General features: G+C 41.1%; 1 long non-coding RNA gene across 13 annotated transcripts; it reads left to right on the plus strand.

Moving 5' to 3' along the window:
- Positions 1 to 2110: 2110 nt before the first annotated feature.
- On the plus strand, positions 2111 to 8468 carry LOC124657746. Of its 13 annotated transcripts, XR_006988815.1 has the most exons (11): positions 2111 to 2389; positions 2511 to 2573; positions 3044 to 3135; positions 3225 to 3510; positions 3609 to 3704; positions 3887 to 3953; positions 4064 to 4174; positions 4816 to 6245; positions 6874 to 7008; positions 7606 to 7678; positions 8136 to 8468. It is a non-coding gene; the product is annotated as an uncharacterized LOC124657746 (long non-coding RNA). The 13 variants fall into 13 exon arrangements; XR_006988817.1 differs by lacking the exons at positions 2111 to 2389; positions 2511 to 2573 and having other exon boundaries at positions 2933 to 3135; positions 4816 to 5570; positions 6179 to 6245; XR_006988813.1 differs by lacking the exons at positions 2111 to 2389; positions 2511 to 2573 and having other exon boundaries at positions 2933 to 3135; positions 4816 to 5201; positions 5353 to 6245.
- The last annotated feature ends 11013 nt before the right edge of the window (positions 8469 to 19481 follow it).

Here is a 19481-nt window from a genome sequence, read left to right on the forward strand (position 1 = left end):
GGAAATGAATTAATGTAGTATCCTAAGCATCGTCATATATAAAGCAATCATTGCATTTCCTGACCGCAGGGGCGATATATTGCCTTGATCAAAGGTAGGACTCCTGGATGAATGAATCAGGGTCTTGTTGTTCGGGGTACCTGCAACTACAGACTAGCTGTTACTGTCCACGGTGCACATGTAGTGGCGGTGCACATGCATATGCAGATGCAGTGGCCGTTTTCCGTGGCGATTTACACAAAAATAACCCTTTGTTGTAACTATAGCACAGACTGACCTTTCGGGCAAACTATTTCACCCATCTAACCCTTTTGTGTGGCGCCCCTCTCATGGGCGCCATACATAGCAGTGTGGCGCCCGTGCCTGCGGCGCCACTCTCCCAGCCGACGTGGCGCCCTCGACGCTGAGCTGGTGCGCCGATCCGACGTGGCAGCATGTGTGGCGCCCATGGGAGAGGCGCCACACTACTCTATATATACAATTTCTGTCTAAAGATAACAGAAGACTGTGGTAGCTCAATCGGATGAGGCCTTTGCTTCCCAATCCCAGGTCATGAGTTCGAAACTCCACACCACCCGAATTTATTTTATTTTTAAAAATTATGCTAAACATTGTAGTATGTTTAAAACATGAAATCTAGCCTCGTACTGTTTTGTAGATTTTTTTTTATCTTCTGAATAAATATATACAGCGCTGTAATGTTGTGTCTCTCCGTGGCTTGGCTCCTCTGGGAAGCCACAAACTCCTTCAAAATTGTCTTAGACGAAGTTATTCAGGGGTACATTAGCAGTAAATTGCTGAGTTAGGCAGAGTCAGAGGCATGCAATCAACATATTTACGCTCCGTTTGGATGTTTGCATTGAGGGCAGATATTAGACATTGGCATTTGATCAGTCCCGAATACCACGATTTCAGGTGTTTGGCTGGTTAGGGTATTCTAGCGAGATATTCGGGCTCAATATTAGGCTCGCGATCCGTAGGCAAAATCTAGGAGGCCTAAAGTCGAGCTCTTTTGCTCGACATCGTGAGGTATTCGGGAATCGCATCTAACGTTATATATGATGCCCCCCATAGGGGACCTCACAGCGATTAGAGCCTCTCGGCCATCAGATCTTTTCACCGATGCATCTCAGCCGTTCGTTCTTGCCTCTCCTCCCACTAGACAAACCCATGCAACAGCCATTTGTTACCCGCCTTTGGCTGCATGTGGGTCCCACCTTCACCCGGGTCCGCTCGTCGGTGACTGCGGGTGCGATTTGGTTCGGTCGGTTAGAGTAGCCATTAGCTGCGTCGGTTGGGTGGGAGACAAAAGCAGAGCCCGGCCAAACCCTACCCATCCCGTTCTCGTCTCTCTCCCCGCGCCCCCAATCCCCGCCGGCCCGCCGCCACCTCCCTGCTCCCCCTCTCGCTCCCGTCCTCTTCCTCGTCCAGAGGGTAGCAAGCGGCGCGCCGACGTTCTCCTTCATCGGCGACGGCGGTCTTCTCCGGGTGACGACGTACTCTCCTCCGAGCGGACACAAAGGTCTTCTCCGAGCAGCAGCCTGGGCTTGAGGTACCTCTCCCTCCTCACCTCTCCATCTCCCCTCTCAGCTCCGGCCACCGCCGCGGACGACGAAGATCTGGCGCCTCCTCCTCTTCTGGTTCTCCTCACCTCGACCAGCCCCAGCCCCATCCCCCACGCTTGCTGGACGCGAAACCCTACCCGTGTATATGGCTCGACCGCTGGACGTCTCCGACCTGCGGCCACGCCTCCCACTGGTCCCATCCATTGCGCTTCCTGTAGGATGTCCACGCCATCGACATTCTCGACAACAGACAGAGGAGGGGCAGAACGTGCGTCCTAGCTTCCTTGGATTGGGCATGCTAGCTTACCCAAAGGATCTTGCCTGGTAGATTTATTTTTGTCTTTGATTTTGTGTAATTTTTGTTTGGATTTAGCAATAGGCAGCATGGAGCAGTACAGTACAGGAGGAGCCGTTGCAAATTTTATGTGTTTGGATTAATTATAATTTGGTGCTAGGAATGAACGATAGGAGTAAAATTAAATACAGTCTTCTCAAAGCATTAGCTCTTGCTATTTGTCTTGAAAAGTGTAGATGTTAGTTCCTGTTAGATTCGATATTTGCAGCCATACTATCACATAAATTATAGGTATGCATTTTGTATTATGTCTCAGTCAAAAGCTTTGAAATATATGTTATGCAGCACCTCAACTCTATTATAAATAAGGTAAGCAATGAAATATGTTTTAATCAGTTATATTGGTGTTTGATCGTTGTACGGATTTTTGTTTGTCGTAGAAGAATGCTGGTCCAGTTGACAACAGCGGCAATAGTAGCCACGGATACACTGACCTGGAGAAGCGTAGTGGCAGCAGTAGCTACAGATGGTGAGTGCTGATCTGTTCCCCTCTCTAGGTTAAGCATGAATATATGCTACGTCGACAAAATGTTCGGTATCTTTAATGTGTTTGTCGCATCTCATATACTCGCACAAATAATTATTTGCAGAGGGGGATCGGACCATTGAAGAAGCATCCCAAAGTTGCTAAACAAGAACTAACTGACTTCCATGTGAGTATGACTGCAATTATCTAAATTCTAACAGGACCGAGTTTGCTTGGAAGCATAGAGCATTCTGTCAAGACCTGTAGTGCTCGTTTACTGCAGTGAACTAGAGGCCTTTCTTAGCTTCAGAGATAGATTTTTTTAGATAAAACATGCAAGTTTCTTTATTTTCTCCCAGCATTAGTATATGTTGTACATGCTAGATTACAGATACTAGGGTAATGCATTTTCCATGTGTTAGTTTTTGCTATATAGCTTAAAAACGGTAGATTAGATGTGTACATAAATATCGAGATTAGACCGTGCTTTGGTCTGAAGACATGTATTTAGCTATCCAGGTTAGCTTTTATGTATGGCTCATACTGCAGCTCTAGACTTTACCTCTCTCTTAAATGTGATTCAATCTTGATTTACTTTTATTCTAAACAAGTTCAAATGCCATATGTTGCAGTTTTTAACAGAAAAGCCTTTTGCAGCAATGGATGATCATATAGTGGATGACCTTCTGATAAAGGGGCTGCATATGAGCAACCTATCTACCCTGAGCAAGAAGTTACTTGACATATTGGTAAACAATTAATTATCATGTTTTCGAACTTTGGATCATGTTGCTTTACTGACATTATGTTGGTAACACATGTGTTATATCTTTATCAGAGATTGGGCCAGACCTGACATGCTTTCGATTATTCTCCTTCCTTGGAAACATTTTATTTTTTGATAAGGGGCTTATTGCAATGGGAAATGTAAGTATTCCTTTCTCAGTCATTTCCTTATTTTCTGATGAGCTGGTTGGTGGTCTTTTGTTGGAATGATTGTGTTTTGGTTCCTTTTCCACGAGGGCGATGTTGAAGATTTCAAGAACCTGAATGCAGGTTATGACTAGGTCATGAGGTGTCGCAATGCTTGACCTATTCTGGGATTGTCCATTATGTGGTGTTTAGTACGTCATATCACAATTCTAGGTCATTTTTTTATATGCTGGAATAATAGGTCACTTCTTCCGATGCTCTCTTATATTATGTTTGCATTTCGTTTCAGAAAAGCTGATCTCGTGTGGATTTTATGGTAAAGATTACAATAAATTTATGTTATCTCGGCAGTATTAACTTCTACAGTACAGTACAAAGCCAGAAGGTGAGCTCACTTCTTCAATACGGAATCTCACATGTTTATGTTAGCATTTTGTTTTTCTTTGTTCTTGTGGTAAAGATTAGAAGAAAATTATGTTCTGCAATGAATATTGCCTTCTATAATTCTCAAGGTGAAGCACCACGAAGCAATGTTAGGAGATGGCTTAATGAATATTATTTCTGCAGTCACCGATGGCCTGCTCCCTTTAGTGGAAGGGGAATATGTTTGATGAAGACGGATAGGCATTGTGTGGTAATATTGCCTTCGCTCTTGCCGAATATTGCCTTCGCTTTATCTCGCTCCTGTTGCAGTTCATCTTGCACCTCGGGCCGTTTTTTACCGGTAATCATGTATAATGTAAGGAGGCATAGATGTGGACACCCGAGCCATTCGCGGTGCCGACACAGTCATCCTCGCCCTTGGCGAGCACGAGGCATTGCTAAACCACCTGACTGAGACACCTAGGACCCAAAGTGAGCCTCCTTACCTAGATGTATTCCTCGAACATGGATAAACTGGGGATGCCATATAACGGACTCGATACACACGAGAAGTATATTTAGTTTGTAGGCAAACAAATCCAGCCAATAAAATATGTTCCTGTGTTTTCTTATTTGTGAAGAGAATTGTTGAATGCCTCACTATCTCATGAATTTAGTTTATATTTCAGTTGCAAGTATATGCATATTACTTCTTCTGCCTGTAGTTATGCTCTTGTATAGATACTTTGCTTAAAAATTAATTACAAGTTTACAAGGCATCTCTCGAGTCCGGTTCTTGGATGATGTTTCTACATCTGTGTTTATTGTTTTTCTTTTTAGAGCATAAGCGTCCTGTCTCTCTTAAGGCCATGGTTTTTTTTTTTCATTTTCCTGTAACTAGCTCTGTTGGTTTTACATCTAATCTGTATATGGATATCTCATTTAATTTCACGGTGCAGATGTGGCCAATTAGCTCTATCTAACAATATATTAACCAGGTAGTAGAATATGCACAATAAGTAGCATTAATGCACATATTTACTTATATCTATGCATACAAGGCTTCTTGTATTGCATCCTGTAATTAAAATTTTCTCTGGAGTTGTCTGAAATTGTTCTATGTGGTTTTGCAGAAAGAACTACCACCGACGGTTACTGGATTACTGAATTAACTATTTTGATGTGTATTTACGATATACTCAAGTGGATATGACTGCGTTGAGTCAGATGAAAGAAATCAACCTTAAAGATATAGGCACATGGTTAATGGGATGGTTAGTGATTACTGTTTCATTACTTAATTTTGTTACCTCTTATGCCCAGTGAGATAGTGCTGATTTTTTTTTACTGTTACACTTTACTGGTTGCTGTGATTTTGGATGTGAGGTAAGAAGGCCTATGAATATGATATGATCACGGCGTATGTGTTTCTATCTGCAAGGAACCATTCTCTCATGGTGGGAAGTGCATTTATCCTATATCCTTGTGTTTGTTATGATTGGAAGTTAAAGAATAGGAGGTATGCCCTGTGACTCTGTGAGGAAAGCATGTGTTAATTTTTTTTATCAGTAACTAAACACCGCCTCCTGAAAATTAAAGGATTGGTGCAAATGGGTAACTAATACATATAAGTTATTTTTCAATAACCACTATTTCTACCTCTTGATTAGATATTGTTTTCTGAAGATTTATTGTCAACACTGCCGAAATAAGTGCTGGACTGAACATTTTAGCTGTCCCCAAGACTGAGCCACGGTTGTGTTGCGCATCCCCGTCTTTGCAGCTTTGGATCCTCCTCCCCCACATCTGTATAGTTTCAGAAAAATTCAGATCTTGCACTAGCATAAGGAAAACATGCATGTTCTGTACTGTGTGCTTGCAGCTCTCGGTAAGGGCCACATCTGTATGATTTTGCTGCCTCACTATCTCCTTCTTGGCCTAGGAAAGAAGAGTGCGGCAGACAGCTTCTTAAATTAACTTTCCAGTTTATTGTTGTCTACTATAAAGCCTTGGCCCAGTGGTAAAGTTGCTGCCTTGTGACCAAGAGGTCACGGGTTGAAGTCGTGGAAACAGCCTCTTGCAAAAAATTGCAAGGAAATGCTGCGTACAATGACCTAATGTTGTCTCTTGTGAGAGGATGTTCTAGATCTCTTAGAGATAGATGTATCAGAAGATAATATATAGTGAACGAGATGTAGTTGCAAGTACAAAATATTACACATGTTAACATTGTAGTGTAGGAATTGCATGGTTTTTGAGTCGCTGTATAGTCGCTGAATAGTCGATGTATAGTCGCTGAGTCGTTTTTCAAAAATCACGGCGACTCGCGACTATACATCGACTTATGGTGACTATACAGCGACTTTGGTCGACTATACACTGAGTCGCAGCCTCAGCGACTTGACTTGACTCGGCGACTCAAAAACCATGAGGAATTGTATGTTTTATTGACTTTTGTAATAACCTAGATAATATTGTAATGCACATTGGTTGCAGACCATTTTATTCCAGTCAAATCCATTCTTCACGCCATACTCCAGCTATGGTTGCTTCTTCTTCACGGGTATGGCTCCACTCAACTTAAGAGTCTGCTTTATGAATTGGTTTTTCCAAAGCGCTAACCACCTCCAAATGGCGTGACTTAGTTTACAGGCTGGTTACGAGTCAAAATGTAGTGTGCTTATTTCTTTATAATTTGGTTTCACTTTTCATTTGTTTTCTATGCTTACATTGCGATCAGGGCTAAGACTATTTCTAACTAGAAAGTTTCCATGTAATATCTTGAGTGAATTATGTTTCTTCATATTTACTTCATTGGGTAGAAAAATGTATTTTATATAGTTCATTGTGTCTTCTTGCTTATTTAGTTCAGCACGTAGTCCTGCTAAATGCGTGACTCGATGTATTTGTTTAGTTGCCTTAGTAAGTAACCGATCATTTTTCTTAAATTTGAAAATTCTCATCCATATTACTTCAATAATATGGAGTATTTTACTTTAAAAAATTAGTAGATTAAATATCTCATGATAGCCCAGTGACTAATGGTAGTTCTATCCTCTTTGTATTTAGTGATATTCATTTGCTATTTCTAATTGCTTACTCCTTTTGTTCCTAGCCCATATTATGTTACCTCTAATCCACTGTTAGGACCTTTACTATGTATCACTAATATCCACATTTTATTACAATAGGTTTCTCCTGAATTAACCATACCTCAAGACGCCACCATCAGTCTTGAATTCCGCTAGAGGACCACCCGTGCATGTGAAATTTTCGGATAGGAAGATAGCACCATTTGTGTATTTTCCTTTACTTTTTATTAAAAGGTAACTGCTTTTGCCTTTGCTTCATTAAGGCCTTTGCTTCATTAAGTATTTTTGTTCCCCAAATCGTACACTTCTTGCATAATCCGCTCAATGTGGATTACTTTGCAATCGCCTTCATCTCATTCAGTCTCTGATCATTATCATCATTATGTTCATGTGGATTACTTTGCGATAATGGCTATTAGTTTGGCCCTATGAATCACCACTAGGTTTCTCTGGATGTCGTATTGATTAATGTATTATGCTTTCTGTTAGTTTTTTTTTTGATTTATCTTTTCCTTTTCTGCATGTTTTTTACCTATTAAAAATACACAAAATTATTTAGATTTTGGTACTGAGGAACATAGTTTACATCTTCTCTTTATGATTGGTGTACTATAATTCTTGGTAGACTATTGTGGGTGATATTTCTACTCTTTCTGCTGGATTTAAGATTCTTGCTCTCTAAAGGCAATTTGTTATGGACCATTTCTATAGGGACAGTTTCATCGGCACCTAACTCCCTTGCATTAGAATCAGGTCCACTAACTATATACTCTGTTGGTTCTATCACGGTGCTCTCACCTCTTAAGATGTTCATATGCTTGCTCTCTGAAGGTACCTTCTTGTGGACCAATTTTATGGGGTCGGTATCATTGACACCTAGCCGGCTCCCTTCAATTAGAATCAGGTACATGTTCTATGGGTTCTTTAACAGTACCCTCACCTCTTAATATACTAATTTTCCTGGCAATAACAAACCAGGTTTACCACTTTAGTTGTTTCCATTTACCTATGCTGATCTGGATTTGGGCTTCGATTTTTTCCATGTGCGAACAGCTGAAGAAATACAATGTTTTTTAGAGGGGTTATTCATTCATGGATTAGAAAAGTCAAGAATCGCTACACTGTTCGTCTTCTTAAATACATTTACATAGTATGTTGCATAAAGCTCTAAAAATACAGTTCATCTAATCCATTCACATCAATATCAGATGTCATTTTAGGCTTTTTGCTTGCTTTTTTCACCTAATTATTGATGAGTGCTGATACGGAGAAAAATGCAGATTTTCATTACTTTCACTAATATGATTCCCCTTTCGGTCACTGGCGCCACTATTCTGACACTATGTTTGGTCATTTTTTAGGTTAACACATCTGTTGAGGCCACCTTCAAATCTTGATAGCTTAGTACAACCTGACTCCTGCTGCAACTCTCAATTGCTTGTTTTCTCCAATTAGTTTCCTTGATCACAGGAGTATATTGAACCTGGTGGATGGTTAACACGTCACTGGCTTTCCGTGTACTTTTACTTTCTGAGGACATACTCCTGTTGTCAACTAGGAAAAGGGTTGAACCATAACCTATAAAGCCCTAAAATTTCTAACGCTTGTACAAAATGAAATGATGCGTTTCCTTTGCCTTTAAACCATGGAAAGATAAGTAAAATTATTTAGCGATCCCCGTTTGTAGAACTAAATCTGTTCAACTTAGAAACTTCATCTCTACATTTTTGTCTATCCAACTTCTAGAATACGCAGGGTTGTGTCTCGTGTTTAGAGGTTCCGTTCAGTCGTGCTTGTTTTGAGTTCTACTGCATTTGCCAAGTGATAGTACATGGAATAGTACCAGAAAAAGATACTAAAGGTCTACAACTATGCTTGGGTAAAGAAGCAAGACTCTGGTGAATGTCTGTGCAACAAATGAATTATAATGCAGCAAATTAAGCAGCTTAACAAAAGATGGGATTCCTTCGTAGATGATGTGTCACGGCCTTCCAATAAGATTTAAAATATAGTTCAAGATAACATGTCTCTATCTCATGGATTGTCTGCCTTTGATAACATGTCAGTATGAAGTTGACAAAGCTTCTTCCGACCTTGAGCAGTTCACCCCCTAGGCAATCACAATTCATGTCTGTAAATCTTATGAACATGTGTTCTACTCTAAAAGAATGCCTTGGACATTTCTCTTTATGGTCATGCACTACTGCACTGTCTGTAATTATTGTTTATTATATTTTTCGTTTCGATTATTTTTTTGATTATTTACGTGGTGTGTTGGTTGAGGTTTTCTACAAAATGATTACTAAAATATCTCATGTATATTCTCGAATCATATGTAAGGCCATGATATAACGGAGGTGTCAGAAAGTTCAGGTGAGATCCAAATACTCCATAACCTCTGATTTCCTAGATATTGGTGCGTTATTCATGATTATTGAATTAAGAAACTACACCTTTCTTAAATTAAATGGTAAGAAAGGCCACAGAACTATGATGTAATTAGGCAGAAAAACTGAAATCTGCTACCTGATGTTCTGCTTGGATATATGATTCAGTTTTTAATTGCGGAAATCTTCTAAGTTGACACTTCTGAGTTGTTGTGTGTAAATTTCTACTTAATAATGTATCTTCACCATAACATCTATACAACAAGCATTCTAATTTCATATTAACTTCGTGACCAATGCTGCCAATCTTGGCCAGCCATTTGTATACTTGGTGGTGTGCCTAATTCGATCCTTAATCTCTTATTAAGCAGTAAGTAAAGAAAGATCTCCAGATAGATATAATTTTGAGAATGATTGTGAAACTTGATTTTTTTGCATGTTTACCAGATACTTCTATTTTGTGTTGCGGCTATAATATATATATATATATATTATGTCCAAGAGATATGCGGTGCGGGGAGTCGCTGTTGCGGTACATGGAAAATGATCTTCCTTTACTTCATGATGACGTATTCATTCCCATGGATCATAAATAGCTCGGGATTTTCTCCCTTGCGCTCTGCTTTATTCTTATGCATTTCTTCTCTATTTTGTTGCACCCTTTATGTAAGTATGTACAAAATATATAATCTTGATCAGTTGCAGGTGTTTAGAGTATTCCTGTTCACCAGGGAGCACAAGGAGTTGGGGGCGAAGGACGGACGAGCCCACAACCATCCGTCAACGATGGCAAGCAGCGAAGGGTCAAGTTGGAGGCGAACATCAAGAAGAATGTAAGAAGGTGACAGCCGCTGGAGCATACTGTAGATCGGACAATTACCACAAGAACTTGAGTTTGAGACCCTGAAGCAAACTAGGTAAATGTTCTCTGAATACAAGTAAATGTTCTCTGAATACAAGTATTAATATGCTTGTTTGTGTGTTGTCTGTGATGTGTGGGTGAGAGAAAAGTGAGAAGATTTTCAATGGGGAAGGAAAATTATTTGTCCATGTTCTATTTTTTTGGGTATCAAAGGATCTCTTTTTTATTTCTCAATTTTCAAAAATATATGCCCAGATACACAATACTGAATTTCTGAAGGCTGATACATTTTATCCTTAGCTAATATGATCCAGGTTAAAGCCATTGTACAATATAACAATCAAGAGCATAGTGACGGTGATATTCTCTCATGTCATATACACCATTCTATTGGAGAAGTCCCAGTCTAGCTCCTTGGGGCAAGCAATGCATATGTTGTTCGGAGAGATTTTTCATTTGATTTCTACAAATGCTTAATATAGTATTTTACAAACTTTTTACGAGGACCACGAGCCAAGGCGAGCTTCAAAATATTCCTCTATTTTTTTCTGAATGTATATAAGCATGTGCTACTCTGTTTGTGATTCTGTTTGTATATCCAAATAGAGATTTGGTGCACATAGGCACCAGTGCTCTCGGTAAAAAAAAAATGGTTTGATTTCCTAGGAATGTGTATGTACATATTGATGCATCCCACAACGTACAAAAAATCAACTTCACTGAGCTACACAAAAATGACAAAAGTATACATCTGAGTAGTACATTTTCAAATCTCTAAAATATATCAACTTTTTTCTTTTTTTGTCCAGCACAAAATAAACATAATGTTGGGTTGAGATTTTGCATGATTGTGGGATGTAAAACTAACAATCTCCAGAATTACTTTCAGTTTTTTTTTTGTAACTTACAAAATTATTTTTTAAATGGCGAGAGCACTCGAGCTCGAGAGCCAAAACGACTTTTCGGTTTTATCCTAATTTCATGATTTAATATTTTCGGTTGTAAAAGCTAAAAAATGAATTAATATTTTACACTAGATTTTTATTGTCATTATACAAAATGTTAATCGATGTGGATTTCACGGGATCGTGCGCCAAGGCGCACATCTAAATCTAGTACCGTTTCAGCTGGCTCCTCTCTCGCTCGACACATGCTTGACCTCCGTGTCCGTGGTGGCTCCCCTCCCGCCCTCCTCCAGTCCTCTGCAGAAACAGCCTGCTACTCCAACGAGCAGGAGCTTCAACGCAGATCCATCGCCCCGGTTCACCACGGTACGCTCTGACCTGAGCTCCGGTGTCCTTCCCTGACGTGTGCGGTTCTCGGGGCGAGATACGGCCGGACGTGGCCGTGCGGTCGCTACTTGCGGCCCCAAGGATTTGGTTTTCTCAATTTGAATTCTGGTCGCGCTCTGATTATGAAAAGGACGCAGATGCAGACCATGCTCTGTAGACTTCATCTGTCCGAAGTCTTCGAAATACGGATCTGCCTAGACTTTGCAGCATGTATTCTACCGTGTACATGGAACTTTGCTTGTGCTGATTTCACTTGGAAATCGGTGATCCGTTGTTGTGTAATGAACGATTAAATGGTAAAGCGAGTCTTCTTTATTTTTACATGATACACGAAAAGAACATTTGATACATGTCTAAAATACTAGTATAATTATTGTAGTCTCACACAAATCCAATTTCTCACTTTGACCATCCAAACAACATTTGGTATTCAACTTCAATATCAAGTTTGGCTTCTAAATATCTAGAGCATCTCCAGGAGCTCATCTATATGGACATGTATAGCAAATATAGAGGACAGACCCCCAAAAAACGTCTCCAGCAGCACATCTATATGGACATGGGTCGATACATGACCATCCATCTCTCGGGTGCGTCCTCCACTTCTGGGTGACCAAGCCGGGATCATCGCTGCTTCGCCCGCGCGATTCCGCTCGCCTCCCGCGCGATTCGGCCCAGCTCCCGCGCGAATAGGAAGCTGCAGCGACGAGGAGGAGGACGCCGGCGCCTGTCCGCGACTCGCCGAAGGTATGCGCCCTGTACTTTTTCTTTTGCATCGCGGATGGGGACGACGGCGGCGCGGGATGAAGGGCCCGGGGCGGCGCAGGCAAGTTGGGGACGGCGGCGGCGCTGGATGAAGGGCCCAGGGCGTAGCAGGCGAATCGGGGACGGCGGCGGCGGCCGAGATGGGAGCAGACGGCGGCGGCGGCCGAGATGGGAGCAGGGGGTGGCGGCGGCCGAGATGGGAGCAGGCGAATCGGACGGCGGCGGCGGCCGAGATGAGAGCAGGGGGTGGCGGCGGGCATGGGAGCCGGCGCCATGGTGGTTGGGAGCAAGGGAATAGCGGGCGGTGGAGGGCAGGGTCGAATTTCTTCTTTGCTATACTGTCTCTGTCTTGGTACTGCATCGCATGGAATATAGCCGTTGGGAATAGCGGGCGGTGGAGGGCAGGGTCGAATTTCTTCTTTGCTATACTGTCTCTGTCTTGCTATACTGTCTCTGTCTTGGTACTGCATCGCATGGAATATAGCTGTTGGGAATATAGCCGTTGAAAATATAGCCGTTGGGAATCTAACTGTTCAAAAAATATCTGTTCAAAAAATAGAGCCGTTGAAAAAAATCTGTTAAATAGTAGTTATAGGATAATATTAAAATATAGGAGAGAGAATATAGATGTCCTGGTTATAGATGATCTGCTGGAAAACTGGGGACATCTAAAAAGGAATCTTTATGGATGATCATCTATATGGAGATATAGAGGACCAAATTTGGATGAGCTCCTGGAGATGCTCTATCCAACCAAAAATATTGACATTCAGCCTCAATGTCAATATCCTTTGATATTGACATTCAAGTCAATGCAATGCCAAGCTCCCCAATGCAAACATCCAAACGAAGCGGTTATTGACGGCTAGGAAAGGCTACTGCCAGCAAAAAAAACTATGCGTACTTCTCCAAGTTCGTGTCTTCAGCATAGAATCACCGTATATTTCCCATATAGCACACTGCCACAGCTTGTTCAACCAGCCAACAGCTTGTTGCTCGAACATGAACTAAAAAAAAGGCTAATTCCTGGGAGGCACCAGGACTGGAACCAAAGTTGCATAAGTTAGAAATTCAATCTCATAGCAACATGATTACTTGAAAAATTATAATCATAGAGAGAACACGCTCCACAAATAACATTGGTGTTCGATATTCACAAATAACATTGGTGTTTCGATATTCATGTCATTCACCACAGAAAAATGAAAGAGGCCTTAGAGGCAACATGTTTACAAGGTGACAAATGGATCATGTATATTCCAAGTAAATAGCCAAGAGCCCAAATTTGGGGGCTTCGGGAATCAGTGCTATGTTCCAACTAAACAAACCAATGTTCAATGTTATGGTACTTGGATTGTGCATATATATCACGAATGAGCCAATAAATTAGCAATCACACTATTGCAATACTCAAACTGCAACATCACTTGGGAAGAATAATCAATAGATAAATACCACGGTTTGATAGAAAAAAAAATAGACCTATCTGTTCTAATCTTTGTTTAGGTGCTCCATATAGAGTTTATGACCAGTTATCCAAAATATCCAATTGACTTAAGAGCCCGAGACGAGATGCTGGACTAGGAAAAAGAACAGTTCAAGCATACTCTGCAGCCTCCAGGACTCAAGTCATGTCTCCACTGATACGTCTCCGACGTATCGATAATTTCTTATGTTCCATGCCACATTATTGATGATATCTACATGTTTTATGCACACTTTATGTCATATTCGTGCATTTTCTGGAACTAACCTATTAACAAGATGCCGAAGAGCCGATTCGTTGTTTTCGCTGTTTTTGGTTTCAGAAATCCTAGTAACGAAATATTCTCGGAATTGGACGAAATCAACGCCCAGGGTCCTATTTTGCCACGAAGCTTCCAGAAGACCGAAGAGGAGTCGAAGTGGGGCCACGAGGCGCCGCCACACTAGGGCGGCGCGGCCCAGGCCCTGGCTGCGCCGACCTGTGGTGTGGGGCCCTCGTGTGGCCCCCCGCGTTGCCCTTCCGCCTACTTAAAGCCTCCGTCGCGAAATCCCCAGTACAGAGAGCCACGATACGGAAAACCTTACTGAGACGCCGCCGCCGCCAATCCCATCTCGGGGCATTCTGGAGATCTCCTCCGGCACCCTGCCGGAGAGGGGATTCATCTCCCGGAGGACTCTTCACCGCCATGGTCGCCTCCGGAGTGATGAGTGAGTAGTTCACCCCTGGACTATGGATCCATAGCAGTAGCTAGATGGTTGTCTTCTCCTCATTATGCTTCATTGTTGGATCTTGTGAGCTGCCTAACATGATCAAGATCATCTATCTGTAATGCTATATGTTGTGTTTGTCGGGATCCGATGGATAGAGAATACTATGTTATGTTAATTATCAAGTTATTACCTATGTGTTGTTTATGATCTTGCATGCTCTCCGTTATTAGTAGAGGCTCTGGCCAAGTTTTTGCTCTTAACTCCAAGAGGGAGTATTTATGCTCGATAGTGGGTTCATGCCTCCATTGAATCTGGGACAGTGACAGAATACTAAGGTTTGCTTTATTTACTACTGCTAAAATGGCCACCCCTGAAAATACTAAGTTGTGTGACTTCACAACCACAAATAATAATGATTTCCTATGCACACCTATTGCTCCACCTGCTACTACAGCAGAATTCTTTGAAATTAAACCTGCTTTACTCGAATCTTGTTATGCGAGAGCAATTTTACAGTGTTAGTTACGATGATGCTGCTGCCCATCTCAATAATTTTGTTGAATTGTGTGAAATGCAAAAGTATAAAGATGTAGATGGTGATGGTGATATTATTAAATTGAAATTGTTTCCTTTCTCATTAAGAGGAAGAGCTAAAAATTGGTTGCTATCTCTGCCTAAGAATAGTATTGATTCCTGGACTAAATGCAAGGATGCTTTTATTGGTAGATATTATCCCCCTGCTAAAATTATATCTTTGAGGAGTAGCATAATGAATTTTAAACAATTGGATAATGAACATGTTGCTCAAGCTTGGGAAAGAATGAAATCTTTGGTTAAAAATTGCCCAACCCATGGATCGACTACTTGGATGATCATCCAAACCTTTTATGCAGGACTAAATTTTTCTTCGCGGAATTTATTGGATTCAGCTGCTGGAGGTACCTATATGTCCACCACCTTGGGGGCGGCTACAAAGCTTCTTGATAATATGATGGTTAATTACTCTGAATGGCACACGGAAAGAGCTCCACAAGATATTGAATGCAATGCATCTTGCCCCATTATATTGGGAAGACCTTTTCTTCGAACCGTTGGTGCTACTATTGATATGAAGGAAGATAATATTAAATATTAATTTTCTCTCAAGAAAGGTATGGAACACTTCCCTAGAAAGAGAATGAAGTTACCTTATGATTCTATTATTAGAACAAATTATGATGTTGATGCTTCATCTCTCGATAACACTTGATATACACTTTCTGCGCCTAGCTGAAAGGCGTTAAAGAAAAGCGCTTATGGGAGACAACCCATGTTTTTACTACAGTACTTTGTTTTATATTTGAGTCTTAGAAGTTGTTTACTACTGTAGCAACCTCTCCTTATCTTAGTTTTATGTTTTGTTGTGCCAAGTAAAGTCTTTGATAGTAAAGTAAATACTAGATTTGGATTACTGCGCAGAAACAGATTTCTTTGCTGTCACGAATCTGGGTCTAATTCTCTGTAGGTAACTCATAAAATTAAGCCAATTTACGTGAGTGATCCTTAGATATGTACGCAACTTTCATTCAATTTGGGTATTTTCATTTGAGCAAGTCTGGTGCCTCAATAAAATCCATCTTTACGGACTGTTCTGTTTTGACAGATTCTGCCTTTTATTTCGCATTGCCTCTTTTGCTATGTTGGATGAATTTCTTTGTTCCATTAATGTCCAGTAGCTTTATGCAATGTCCAGAAGTGTTAAGAATGATTGTGTCACCTCTGAACATGTTAATTTTTATTGTCCACTAACCCTCTAATGAGTTGTTTCGAGTTTGGTGTGGAGGAAGTTTTCAAGGATCAAGAGAGGAGTATGATGCAATATGATCAAGGAGAGTGAAAGCTCTAAGCTTGGGGATGCCCCGGTGGTTCACCCCTGCATATTCTAAGAAGACTCAAGCGTCTAAGCTTGGGGATGCCCAAGGCATCCCCTTCTTGATCGACAACATTATCAGGTTCCTCCCCTGAAACTATATTTTTATTCCGTCACATCTTATGTGCTTTGCTTGGAGCGTCGGTTTGTTTTTGTTTTTTTTTTGTTTTGTTTGAATAAAATGGATCCTAGCATTCACTGTATGGGAGAGAGACACGCTCCGCTGTAGCATATGGACAAGTATGTCCTTAGGCTTTACTCATAGTATTCATGGCGAAGTTTCTTCTTCGTTAAATTGTTATATGGTTGGAATTGGAAAATGCTACATGTAGTAATTCTAAAATGTCTTGAATAATTTGATACTTGGCAATTGTTGTGCTCATGTTTAAGCTCTTGCATCATATACTTTGCACCCATTAATGAAGAAACACTTAGAGCTTGCTAATTTGGTTTGCATATTTGGTTTCTCTAGAGTCTAGATAATATCTAGTATTGAGTTTTGAACAACAAGAAAGACGGTGTAGAGTCTTATAATGTTTACAATATGTATTTTATGTGAGTTTTGCTGCACCGTTCCTCCTTGTGTTTGTTTCAAATAACCTTGCTAGCCTAAACCTTGTATCGAGAGGGAATACTTCTCATGCATCCAAAATCCTTGAGCCAACCACTATGCCATTTGTGTCCACCATACCTACCTACTACATGGTATTTCTCCGCCATTCCAAAGTAAATTGCTTGAGTGCTACCTTTAAAATTCCATCATTCACCTTTGCAATATATAGCCCATGGGACAAATAGCTTAAAAACTATTGTGGTATTGAATATGTACTTATGCACTTTATCTCTTATTAAGTTGCTTGTTGTGCGATAACCATGTTTCTGGGGACGCCATCAACAATTCTTTGTTGAATATCATGTGAGTTGCTATGCATGTCCGTCTTGTCTGAAGTAAGAGAGATCTACCACCTTAATGGTTGGAGCATGCATATTGTTAGAGAAGAACATTGGGCCGCTAACTAAAGCCATGATTCATGGTGGAAGTTTCAGTTTTGGACATATATCCTCAATCTCATATGAGAATAATAATTGTTGCCACATGCTTATGCATTAAAGAGGAGTCCATTATTTGTTGTCCATGTTGTCCCGGTATGGATGTCTAAGTTGAGAATAATCAAAAGCGAGAAATCCAAAATGCGAGCTTTCTCCTTAGACTTTTGTACAGGCGGCATGGAGGTACCCCATTGTGACACTTGGTTAAAACTTGTGTATTGCGATGATCCAGTAGTCCAAGCTAATTAGGACAAGGTGCGGGCACTATTAGTATACTATGCATGAGGCTTGCAACTTGTAAGATATAATTTTCATAACTCATATGCTTTATTACTACCGTTGACAAAATTGTTTCATGTTTTCAAAATAAAAGCTCTAGCACAAATATAGCAATCGATGCTTTCCTCTTTGAAGGACCTTTCTTTTACTTTTATGTTGAGTCAGTCCACCTATTTCTCTCCACCTCAAGAAGCAAACACTTGTGTGAACTGTGCATTGATTCCTACATACTTGCATATTGCACTTGTTATATTACTCTATGTTGATAATTATCCGGGAGATATACATGTTACAAGTTGAAAGCAACCGCTGAAACATAATCTTCCTTTGTGTTGCTTCAATACCTTTACTTTGATTTATTGCTTTATGAGTTAACTCTTATGCAAGACTTATTGATGCTTGTCTTGAAGTACTATTCATGAAAAGTCTTTGCTTTATGATTCACTTGTTTACTCATGTCATTACCATTGTTTTGATCGCTGCATTCATTACATATGTTTACAAATAGTATGATCAAGGTTATGATGGCATGTCACTTCGGAAATTATCTTTGTTATCGTTTTACCTGCTCGAGACGAGCGGAACTAAGCTTGGGGATGCCGATACGTCTCCGACGTATCGATAATTTCTTATGTTCCATGCCACATTATTGATGATATCTACATGTTTTATGCACATTTTATGTCATATTCGTGCATTTTCCGGAACTAACCTATTAACAAGATGCCGAAGAGCCGATTGCTTGTTTTCTGCTGTTTTTGGTTTCAGAAATCCTAGTAACGAAATATTCTCGGAATTGGACGAAATCAACGCCCGGGGTCCTATTTTGCCACGAAGCTTCCGGAAGACCGAAGAGGAGTCGAAGTGGGGCCACGAGGCGCCGCCACACTAGGGCGGCACGGCCCGAGCCCCGGCCGCGCCGACCTGTGGTGTGGGGCCCTCGTGTGGCCCCCCGCGTTGCCCTTCCGCCTACTTAAAGCCTCCGTCGCGAAACCCCCGGTACGAGAGAGCCACGATACGGAAAACCTCATCGAGACGCCGCCGCCGCCAATCCCATCTCGGGGGATTCCGGAGATCTCCTCCGGCACCCTGCCGGAGAGGGGATTCATCTCCCGGAGGACTCTTCACCGCCATGGTCGCCTCGCGGAGTGATGAGTGAGTAGTTCACCCCTGGACTATGGGTCCACAGCGAGTAGCTAGATGGTTGTCTTCTCCTCATTGTGCTTCATTGTTGGATCTTGTGAGCTGCCTAACATGATCAAGATCATCTATCCGTAATGCTATATGTTGTGTTTGTCGGGATCCGATGGATAGAGAATACTATGTTATGTTAATTATCAAGTTATTACCTATGTGTTGTTTATGATCTTGCATGCTCTCCGTTATTAGTAGAGGCTCTGGCCAAGTTTTTGCTCTTAACTCCAAGAGGGAGTATTTATGCTCGATAGTGGGTTCATGCCTCCATTGAATGCGGGACGGTGACGTAAAGTTCTAAGGTTGTGGATGTGCTTGTTGCCACTAGGGATAAAACATTGATGCTATGTCTAAGGATGTAGTTGTTGATTACATTACGCACCATACTTAATGCAATTGTCTGTTGTTTTGCAACTTAATACCGGAAGGGGTTCGGATGATAACCTCGAAGGTGGACTTTTTAGGCATAGATGCATGCTGGATGGCGGTCTATGTACTTTGTCGTAATGCCCAATTAAATCTCACTATATTTATCATGACATGTATGTGCATTGTTATGCCCTCTCTATTTGTCAATTGCCCGACTGTAATTTGTTCACCCAACATGCTTTTATCTTATGGGAGAGACACCTCTAGTGAACTGTGGACCCCGGTCCATTCTTTTATACCTGAAATACAAATCTGCTGCAATACTTGTTTTTTACTGTTTTCTTGCAAACAATCATCTTCCACACAATACGGTTAATCTTTTGTTACAGCAAGCCGGTGAGATT

Source organism: Lolium rigidum, chromosome 5 (assembly GCF_022539505.1).
Source record: "Lolium rigidum isolate FL_2022 chromosome 5, APGP_CSIRO_Lrig_0.1, whole genome shotgun sequence".
NCBI classification, from domain to species: Eukaryota; Viridiplantae; Streptophyta; class Magnoliopsida; order Poales; family Poaceae; genus Lolium; species Lolium rigidum.